General features: G+C 38.7%; 1 protein-coding gene across 1 annotated transcript in view; it reads right to left on the bottom strand.

The window, feature by feature from the left end:
- The window catches only part of grsf1 (G-rich RNA sequence binding factor 1), a 121,137-nt gene that overhangs the window by 2,243 nt on the left and 107,033 nt on the right, over positions 1-11,861 (bottom strand). The window lies entirely within an intron of this gene.

Genomic DNA, 11,861 nt, shown 5'->3' with positions numbered 1-11,861 from the left:
AACAATACAATTAAACAGAAGTAACATTGTTTTAGCAAACAATTAAATGTAAATATACAAGCTCAATTTTGAGATGTGCAACTTTTTATAAGAAAGCTGTCTTTTTACAGCTGTTTTGTACGGTAGTTAGCCGAGTGGTTACTTCGCATAACCAGTGAACCGATAAATCTGAACTAGACTTTTACCAATGAGTCCACAATGTGGTTTTATGCTGTATGTTGTCAGTATTGTTACCATTTCACCTTCCGTACCCACGTCCTTTCCTTAAAGCCTAAACAAGACTGCTGCTAATGCCACGCAGAGCTAGTTAGGAGACGTAAACTAAATGTAGATCATTGACAATCCCTGAGCCTCAGACAGACGTGCTGCGAAGGCTGATTCATGTACTGTATCACATCCCTGTGCTGCTGCCTGTGTATTGTGATGGCAGATGCTCTCATGCTTTCCTTTGTATTTGTCTAGAATAAAGTGTACACTACTGATGCTGTTTGTTGTTATGGGGAGCACATAGTAATAAATTACATAAATAATGACACAACTGGCTGTTTTTTTTTTTTTTTGCTTGCTTATTGTTTTAACTAGGTAGCTTGAAGTTATTTCAGTAGAGGTTCTGATGTATATGTGTGAATTCTAGCCTGGGAAAGTTTATACATTAGATGGCGGCCGTTCTTTCATTCGCTGTGCCACTGCATGGAGAAAATGCCAATCATTTATTGACAGAGGCTCAATTGCATAAGCCATGGATTGCACTGTCATTATAGAGAGACAATGAAATGTGCCTCTCTTCGTTAGTACATACATTCCTCAGATCATCAAAACACATAATTCTCTTTTACCCTTTGTATCTGTTTCTAATTCAGTTTGTCTCCTGCTCTTTCATGTGATATTGTGAATAATTGAGTTTTCTTCCAAATGACCATGACATATATGTACCGGAACAGAACATGCAATTGAATTACACTGCGGCACCACATGACTGCAGTGGAAATGTCAAGCCTTGTGTACACACATTCAGCAATTATGATAACTTGTAACATACATTGAACACTGGTCAAATAGCTCGAGGTTGAAGGGAAACTATCCATTGTTTGGATGTATTAGCAAGATAATTGACAGTGGGGTGAATTAATGCTAATCTATGGAATTTTTTACTTCTATTTTTTCCAAGTTGTACAGTATATTCTCCTTTTAAGGCACTTGTTTTACTGATCGCTGTGCAGCAACCATTAGGTTTCATATAAATTTAAATATAGAAAAGCAATAGTCTCTATGGAGTATTGCAGATCTGAAACATAGTTGCAATTAATTTGAGGCCTGATCTCTTCTCAGTGCTTCATTAGCGGTGCTTTGCTATTTGCTGTTTTAATCACTTTGCTCTCATCACTCAATTAAATTACAATCAGTCATGCTTTGTATTGAGCTAATTAACATTTGCAAACGCTCACAATAAATTTACATAATGTCTTAGCGGTTTCTTTTAACCAGACAAAACACTTATGTTGAACATAGAGGTAAACAGTCTCTAAAACTGTTTTAATAGAAGGCTGAATTCCTTTTAACCAATGTGCATGCTTTTTTTTATCGTGAGAGATACTTTCCACGTGTATATTGGCACACTTTTAATATTATTCATTGCTTGTAAGTGAAACATGTCTATGTAGCCCCCATATCAAAATATTATAATGCTTGCAGTTTATTGCTTAAGAAATCTCAAATTTGATGTAATGCTAATCGAGTTGGATTCTGTCATCAAACTGGCACATTGCATAATAATATAAAAAAAAGGTGCATAATGAAAAATCCTGGAGGTATATTTTAGTCTCTAGACAGTGTTAGTTGGTAGTACCCTTAGACAACATAGTGACTTTCTATGGCAACATATTTCTAGCATTCAATCCCAGACTCCATTAGTGTTAAAGGGACAGGCTACCGTTTTTGCATACTGAGATATGTTCTACTTCTTACCTTAGCTTAGACGAGTTGATGCGTACCTGTCTGGTCTATACACGTGTGCTCAGTGCGCTCTGTCACAGTTTGGGTCCATAGAGGAGAGGAGGAGAGGCTAAATGCTAACAACTTGTTCAGTGTTCATTTAATCGACTCGTCTAAGCTAAAGAACATATCTCAGTATTAACAGTGGCCTATTCGTTCAAGCTATAACAGCATTCTGAAGATGAGGATGTCCTAAAATATACACCGTACAAGAGGTCCTTTATCGAAGCTCTCCAATCTTTCACTATTGTGTTGAAATGCAGCCAACTTGGGACGTCAACTCAATTCTTATGTTTTTTGCTCTGTAAACCACCACAATGGATTTGAAATGAAACAACCAAGATGTGATTAACCTGCAGACTTTCAGCTTAATTCGAGGGTATTTACATCCAAATCGGATGAACGGTGACGCAATTACTAGTGTTTGTATGTGTGCCTCCCACTTTTCAAGGGACCAAAAGTAATGGGACAAAGTAAGAATTATAGATCAAACTATTTTCCTTTTTAATATTTGGTTGAATATTCTTTGCAGTCAAATACAGCCTGAAGTATAGATGGCGTAGACGTCTCCAGACGCTGGGTTTCATCCTGCGCTCCCAGGCCTCTAAATGTCTTCAGTTCCTGCTTGTTCTTGGGGCATTTTCCCTTCAGTTTTGTCTTCAACAAGTGAAACGCTGCTCAATTGGATTCACGTCTTGCGATTGACTTGGCCATTGAATGACATTCCACTTCTTTGCCTGAAGAAGCTCTTTGGTGGCTTTTGCAGTAGCTTCGGGTCATTGTCCATCTGCACTGTGAAGCTGCGTCCAAGCATTTGGCTGAATACATAATATTGCACAAAACACTTCAGAATTCATCCTGTCCCAATATTTATGGACCTGACTGCATGGCACTCCATTGAGCTCCATGACCGATCTGGTTCAGCCTTTTGCTGCATATCTCTGATGCGCGCCAGTAATCTCATGTTGGCACAGGTTTCTCTCCTCCCTCTCTTCTCCCGGATCACACACTATGAGTTTGACGGATCTCCCTCAATATCTCGCATCAATTTCCCCATAACATTGAAGACTCGCAGTATATGCCCAGTTATCTCCCTACACATGTGCTGCCATCTGTGAAAGCCTGCCCTGCCACTTCAGACAGGAGATTATCAGCTTACTGTGAAGATGACTTAAGGCTTCTGTTTTGGGGGCGGAAACTGACCTCCAGTATGTGGCAGGATGCATGCTCAAATTGCATGTCAATAATATGTGCATTGCCTAAAGTCTAGCAAGTAGTGGACTTGTGTGTGGGCTTACTAAAAACAGTTGGTACATATAGTGTAGGCCCTGGAATATCAGCAACCCTTGCTCAACATGGACATATCTGCCAACAATCGTTATCTTGCATAATAAAGACAATATTTCAGTCCTCGCCTAGATTGTTTCTCTTGCCAGTGAATTTTCAATATACGTTGACTGAATGTGGAAATGCCGGATCAAATTACAGTTTTATATTTCACAATTACAAAATGCTTGTGTCAATATTACTTTAGTTGTGTTACCCATTTCCAATAGTAAAATGGCTTTAAGATATGTTATCGACACTGAGATGTGACATGTCAAGTGGAAAGACATCGGGGGTGACAAAGTGTCACCCGCATTTCCAAATAAACTGCAGGCCACCATTTCTTTGACATGGTATTGAATTGCTGAATGAAAACATAAATGGTTTCTCATTATGAATCAGTGAAATTGGGTCAGCCACAATCAGTGTCAAAAAATGTGCGCTTACATGAAAAAACGCAAATGTGCTATCAAAAGCATTTGTCCACATTATGTGCTGAATAGAGTGTTACGGACACTACAGGTCTTGAAGAAATGTGTTCTTGGTTTGCTTGTTTTTGATAATGCGCCGCACAACACTTATTCTTTCCATTAATGGCCACCATTGTGAAATGATAGAAAAAAACAAAACATGAAGTATGTCTTATTCCAGTGCTATGGCCCATAAATCTTCCTGTTACGGACACTACACTAAATCCTGGACTAGTACGGTATATTCAATTTTCAATAATTGGTTTCCCTACTGCTCGTATTACACTGAACCACCAAGGTTTGACCCGTTTAAACAATCCTGAAAACTAGAAACAGAAAACCATACAAGGTACTTTTTGGGAGAAAATCACAGAATTTTAAATTGGCATCACTCCTGTAAAAATCATCAGATATGTTTCAGTCAACTTGCAGTTGAAAGCAAAGATGCATGTTAACATGATAAATAACAACTTAAACATTCAAATGAAATTGTTATTATCTATTAGCCCTAATAGAAGGGTTTTGTGAAATGCAACTGTGACAGGTTAGAAAAAATGTACTTAAAGGGGCTCGATGCAAGTTAGTCATTTTTATACTCACTACTGCCACCTCAGGTCTTATGCGTAACTGCAGTTTCTAAATTTAGCTTGTGTATGACCACACTTCGGACCGAATGAACACCTTTTTGAGTGACAGTGCAGGATTTTAGAAGCAGTTGTGGTGAACAGGTCTGAGCTCATTTTACACATTAGGACATGGCTGGAACATGTAGGGGGATGAAAATACTTAGTTTTAACATTTCTAAACTCCATATAGACCCTTTAAGTGGCACCAACAGAAGTCGCTCACACGTGTTAAGATACGATAATCCTTTATTGATCTCATAGATTCACTTGTTACAGTCGGCACTTAATAAGATCACCCAGGGTGTGCAAAAATAGACATAATCATGTATTTGGATATATTGTGAAAGGGCTTTCATCTGCATGGGTTATATCATGAAACCAGTTAGGACACTTTGATTGTGGCCCGAGCACTTTCATCTGAGTTCTGAGCGTTGTATTTGAAAATAATTGTTGATTGATTGACTGACTCAAAAAAGCAGAAGCTGTAAAAAATAATCATGTTGAGCAGCAGACGCCATGTACTGTATTTGATGACGGCAACAAAAAGGATAAATTACATTTTTGGATGGAAGGAGATAGCTCTTTGACAAAAGGCTTTCACATCCCACTGCTGCTAAATGTACAGTGAGGACATGGGCAATAATCACCCGATCTTATCAACTTTGGTTCATTTAAGATTAGCGGAGTAAGCAGCAGCAGCAGAGTGGAAGTCCACCGCTCTGGTACGGAGTCTGTAACCACTGCATGACTGACAAGAGCTTATCTTCAGAGCTGACATACTACTTTTCGCTTGGGTGGCTGCTTTTGGCACTGCTGCAAAATGTGACGTAAGACTACTGTACAAGTGCCAGAGGCACATTCTCTCATGTTTCACTTACTCCTTCTCTGACACACTGACGTGACAACAGAGAGGCAGGGCAATGTTTTCAGTCTTTATAAACCTGACTGACAGAGCCACCTCCAATGAAGACGCTAGCACAGAAAGTAATCAATAATATAATTAGACCTATAGATCAGATGTGGCATGTGCAGTGGCTGAGAATGCATCCAAACATAATCCACGCTTAAGGGCTTGTCAGAGGCTGCTACAAAGACAAATGTTCCACAGATTATAATCCATTTACAAATGCAACCACCAACTCCATGAGGTGGCATGAAAGCATGACATTCTAATCTATTTCCATTCAAAGGAGTTACTGTAAGTCTTTTGTGAACTCACTGCAAAGTAACAGAGTTCACAGTGAACAGGCAAAAGACCGGTGCACTTGAGACTGATTTAGTGGAGATATGACAAGAAGAGTTGCAGGTAGTAGCTCTGTGTGATAGTTACAACAGGGTGTCGGAGAGAGAGAAAAGTTTGCATAAGGTATATGCTTTGTATTGCACTGATTTATGGAAAAAACAGTTGGTGCTTTACAAACATAACAGCTTGTACCATTCAGAAGAACAAAGTGGTTGTTTATTTCCTCTAATGTTGGGTTAATCAAGCAGTACATGTCCATAATATGGATCCTTTGGTCTTGAAAGACTGAAATCTCTTGGTATATATATATATATATGCCACTTTAAATTCACACTTGAATGAATCTGGTCAGCGTGGTTAAATATTCATTGATGTGGAGCTTGTGTAACCATACGCATGCTGCCAGTGCTACAAGATGAATGTTGCAGTGGCAGAAATTCAAGAGGGCTTAGTTTGGGACATTTGCATGCCAGCGCCTATCAGTCTGTGTCAATGTGACAGCAGAATAGCAGCCGCTCCTCAAGCTAGAGGGACATGTAAATTTGGCAGACTTTGTATGTTTGTCATGTGGGAAAACATCTCTTCTATTGAGAGCAATTACTGTGTGTCTTTTATTAGGAAAAACAATGTGACGGCTTTTACTCGGGGCCTGGGAGACAAGCCTATTCCACTTGAGTGAATACTGTCACAAATTTCTTTTGTCTTACAGTGTTATTTCAAAAACACATTTATTTTCAACAATACCAGAATCTACTGAGTCATGATGCCTTTCCATTTAGGGTTAGTAAATTCATTACATTAGTTTTGTGAGAATGTGACAACAAGAACAAAAAAAAACCATAAAGGACGATGCAGGATAAAGCCTCGTTTCCCTTTCTTCGTTGAAATAAACACACACCATTAACGCGAAGCATCACTTTTTAATTATTTAACCTTTATTTAACCCACTGAGAATATTGGGTAGTCCTGATCACAGCATGCTCTACACAGAAATACTCCACCTGGGAATCAAACCTGGAACCTTATTACTATGAGGCCACTACGCCCCAAATGTGTAGAACACTGTGTGATTATAAGACAGCTATTATTTCATGCCTGCATTGAACAAACAGAGTTCTTTTTCTTCTATATCTTGTTGTAGAATTTGTGCCGCTGCTTCTGAGTTATAGATGCTAATTATCCAGGCAGTTTGTTCATTCAGCCTGGTTCGCCCCAAATAGCCTGTGCAGCACCCTTCTAATCTCTCCTCCGAATGTTCTCACTGCAGCCTCATGCAGCTCCATGCGTACACCCCTATAATAAGAATGGTTCATATTTTTAAAAAGAAATGCTGTAAGTTTCTTCAAGCAAAGTTGATTAATTAGGGAGCACTGTGCTAGTCAACACCAGACAGTCAATGTTGTAAGCCATAGAGCTGAGACACAATATTGGATTGGACTTGGATCACTACTTGGATCACAATATTTTTTGCTGCAAATTGATTGTATCAATACTTTATCAAGTATCGCAATACTTTCAACACTTGCGTTTGGAGGCATTTTTATCCCGCACTTTGTTTTCCAGGAGCAGCACTTTGTTACATTTTGTGTTAATGCACTTTTCAATCTTAACACTTCAATAAGGCTGTAAACACTCAAAACTTTATCACAGATCATAAAATCTGATGCTTATCAGTGCTCAGAGTAGTTTTGGAAGAAATCATGATCAAAAAAGATGATTTTGTATAAATAAATGTGCATTTGTTTGGTGTTTATAGAATATCAGTTGTTTGTATAATTTTTACAGCTTTGTTTTTCCAAATACATTCTGCTCTACTGTACTTTACTTTCACTGTCAAACTGCACTGAACATTTAATAATTTGATAAAAGTTCATGAATTAAGATGTAAACAATGCTTTGTGCAAATTTTTTGATGAGAATATAGAGACTTTCCTGAAATAAGAGAGTGAGAATCACAGGTTGGCTATATTTCGAAACTGGGTTATAGCACTGGTTTTTGGGTCCTAAAACTATGAAAAGATGACTGAATTCAAAATTTGGTACATGTGCATGTAGTGGAGGCTCTGTGGAGTGTATATTTAAAAAAAAGTTATGGATTTGGAGTTGAAATGAAGTTGGTATGAAAGGCAAAAGTCAAAAATATAGCTGGAATCACAGACATGTAGGACACTGCCATTGAAATGAATGGAGAGCTGCTGCTGTTTTCAGGCTTTAGGCCCTGTAACTATTGTTAAAATATGTGAATTCAAAATCTGGTGAATGTGCATGTCAAGGAGGTCCTCTGGGATGAAAACATAATAATGGTTTCATATCTGAAGCACAAATGAAGTCGGTACAAAAGGTCAAAGACAGAAAACCTGCAGGATCGGCTCATCTCCATTGAAATGAATGGGGTTTTGCCGGGGTCATAAATGACCCCAGAGACCACGAGTGTAACTATTTGCTCTCATTCAAAAATGAAACATTTGTCAAAAAACAGAACCTGCTCTACCTTTGAGCCTCTCCCAGTGCCCAATTCACCAAATACTTCCAGTTATATCCACTTCAGGATTTTCAGTGTTACAGGGCTCAAAATTTGACTTTTATTTACATAAACATGTCCGACAGACTCAAAAAATAATAAAAACTGGTAAATTTACTATCAGTGCATTTTTATGAAGTCAAACTAAAGATAGAACCCACATTTATTTCAAAATGTTGTTTTATGAGTGAAATATTAGAGAAACTAAATGGGGTCAAAAATGACCCCAGGTGACCACGAGTGTAACTATTTGTTCTCATTCAAATATATGAGAAAATTCAAAAATTGCATTAACACAAAATTTTGACTATTTCCACTTGGAAACTGACCAGATAGTCCGAGTTATCCTCAGAAATAGATTTTTGATATTTTCTGACTGTTGTTTGTTCAGGATTTGGTGTTTTTTTTTACACAAACAAGGCCTACCAACTGAAAAAAAATAAAAAACACATTTTTTTTGTATCAGGCCATTAGTCTGAAGCTACACTAAAGATAGAACCCAAACTTATTGAAAAATGATATTTTATGGCTGACATATTAGAGAAACAAAATGGGGTCAAAAATGACCCCAGGTGACCACGAGTGTAACTCTTTCTCATAACATTGTAATCACTTAAAATTCAGACCATTTGATAAAACTATGACAGAGATACATTATTGACCCACACATTAAAGGCCCTGTACCGGATGTTTTTACTGGTAGTGAATTGAAATTGGTTTTGTCCTCCTTCGGTAAACTGGCGGCAAAGTTCTGTGAAAATGACTGTCCATGTGTTTTTAGAAGTATTTCCATCGATTGTGAGCTTGCAGCATAGTCTTTTTGGTGTGTCCCTGAAAGTTGTGAAAAATGCTTTCTGTGATGAAAAGCGATGTTAGAAATGCACCAAAAATGTTGGGAATGAGTTTGTACACAAAAGAGCCAGATCTTGTGCCTGGTGCAAGGACAGCCCTGCTCAGGCGCTTGTGGGATGGTTTACCTTTTTAGGCCCGAACTGGACGAAGTCCCGATAAGAGACTACTGTTTATGAGAGGTTTATTTTTCTTTTTTTTTCTTTTGTCACTTTTTTGACCGGATTTGGTGGAGACATTCGGGTGGTGTGAAAATTGATGGAAATGGACGAATTGGCCACGCCCAAAACTAAATGGCTCGACAGCGCCCCCTCAAAGTGGACCCCTATTCCAACTGAACAGAATGCACCCATTAATTTATAACCTCCACCCAGGATAGCGCCCCCTACCTTTACCTTGAAAACTGCAGTTTGGATGATTTTTACACAACCTTGCCAGTATGTTTTAAACACTTACTCAAACAGAAAAATATATTACAGTAGGATCATATTTGATAAGATGTGGGCATGGCCAAGGTAAACATCTCAAACATGTCACATTATCCTTTATAAGGAGGGCCCCGCTTTTTGTAATTTAATTTGCATTAAACGACAACCAAGCTACCTGGTATTCTCTGTGCTGTGAGGCAGGGAGGTGCTGAAATCATAAACACTGTATATCCAGGGAAAGTACTGTAACTCAGTATAAAAGAAAAGAAATGTGTCTTTACTTCCAGATGAAATTTTTTTTTTTTTTTAATAACTTCTAAATAAATTATATAGACGCCCCGTTCGTTTCCGTTTGCTGGAGTTGTTGTTTAGCAACTGCTGGTAGTGATTGGCATCTCTTTTACTCCCACTGACGTCAGCAGTGACTCGTGTGTTGCTTCTTCTTTGATTTTGGGGGGTGGGGGGGTGATCTCTCGGTGATCATACTCAGCTAAGTACCACGCCACCAAAAAAAAAACATCCTTCTGGTAGCGCAACACACCAGCAACGCACCAAAGCCACCAGTGATGCACAAACCTCCCTCCAACAAGGGACAGGACGCCTCGTTCAGTCAGGACGACCACAAATACAATTTGTTGTTCTGAAAAGTCAGAATTATTATTATTTATTTATTTATTTGGTAACATCATTCCAGTAATGCACATTGGCTTGTAGTGTTTCTTGTTTGTTTCTCCTTCCTAATTGTGTTTGATTTGAATCTTGAATGTATATTCTCTCACATGTCCACTCCCCCATTGAGATTACCTCTACCTCTATTGTTTCTTTACTCTATTATCATTACTACATCTTTGCCACTGTTGTCATTTTACTTGTCTTATGATTTGTCTCTCATTATTTATTATTTTATTCACTTATAATCTTTTTGTTTTCTTTCTCATCCATATCTCACACTTACTCATCACACACTGCACACATCCAAACACCATGCACAATCCAAGAATGATCTCACGAATCAAATGTGTTTCCGTTTAATACCTTACCCTTGTGTATCTTTCCTTTGTCTAAGCACTGTTTGTAAGCTTTGTTTTATGCATCAATTAAAAAATAATAAATATAAATTCATTTAAAAAAAAGAATTAAACTGCAGACAAAAGAGCTCACTGAGTCTGGGTAAAGGTTGGAGCTTGTACAAGGAGCCCTGGCTCAGCCATTACTCCGGCCAGGACTAAAGGCATGCTCTACTATGGGAGGTCACAATGTGGGAGGCAACTGTTAAGACTCGGCGCCTCTTGTTGGTGCACTGAGCCAGACAAGCCCCTTGGCTCGCTGAACAGCCAATCACACTGCGTCGTCCCACTATACAGTATTATCAAAGCATTCCATTATTTTAGTAAGGATGAGCATCCCTGAGCACCAATAAAGCTACTGTGTGACATTTCCCAATGGAACATTGTGTGCTCTTGAAAGACATGGCTTTCATCTGAAGGAGTAGCTTGTGACTTAGGGCTCATGTGAACCTCACTTATTTTAGCACATGGAGTGTTTTGTTTTGTTGTTGTTTTTATTACGAAACTAGACACTCTAATACACCTTATGGGTGATTTTGGGAGCTCTGTGATGAACAGAACTGAAATAAATGAAGATCAACAACTTGTGAAAAATTACAATCTGGACACTTCATCTGGGCATTAAACATGGATCTATTATAAACATTAAATCACAACGCGGCAGAAATGACCATGCCCCTCTCGCTAGTCCATCATGTGTTTTCAATGCCCCGCCCAGCGGTCCTGCAGCAGCACAGTGCTCAGAGAGAGGAGGAAGTGAGAGCAGAGGGCATCTCAGAACAACGATCTCCACACCTTGTGCATCAGATCGCTCTTTACTTTTGAGCAGTCGGCCTCATAATCACGGACCAATGCGGTCAACAAGCCGACAGTTTTGTATGATCTAAAAATAAACCTTGTGTCAGATGCGAGCGCTGTTTACCGCGGGTCACCATCCTATTTTTGTCAAAATATTTCAGCTCTATGTTCTCTTAAAACAGCATTTCGTGAAAGCCCCTGTTTTCAGTCACAGCGCTGTGAAGAGAGTTAACTGAGGGAGACAGCTGTGTTCCAAAAAATACGCGATATCTACGTTTCTAGAAAAAAAAATCTGTGACTTTGATCAAAACTAGCCTCTGTTTAGATTAGATTCATCAGGAACCGAGGCACGAGTCTCACCCTTCAACGAGCCAGAGCATGTGTCTGTATAGCTATAACATAGAATACACTGGTCTGGATTGTTAGCACTCTACAGCTAAATCCCCAAAACAGCACGGCACTCAATGTGTTGAGTCATCTTTAACCAAAAGGCTGCAATTATGAGAGTTTATCAGAATAACTATTTTAGTACACTAGATAC

This window comes from Gobius niger (genome assembly GCF_951799975.1).
Source record: "Gobius niger genome assembly, chromosome: 1".
Taxonomy (NCBI): Eukaryota; Metazoa; Chordata; class Actinopteri; order Gobiiformes; family Gobiidae; genus Gobius; species Gobius niger.
The sequence above is the reverse complement of the archived record's forward strand: the minus strand, read 5'-3'. Positions and strand labels throughout refer to the sequence as shown.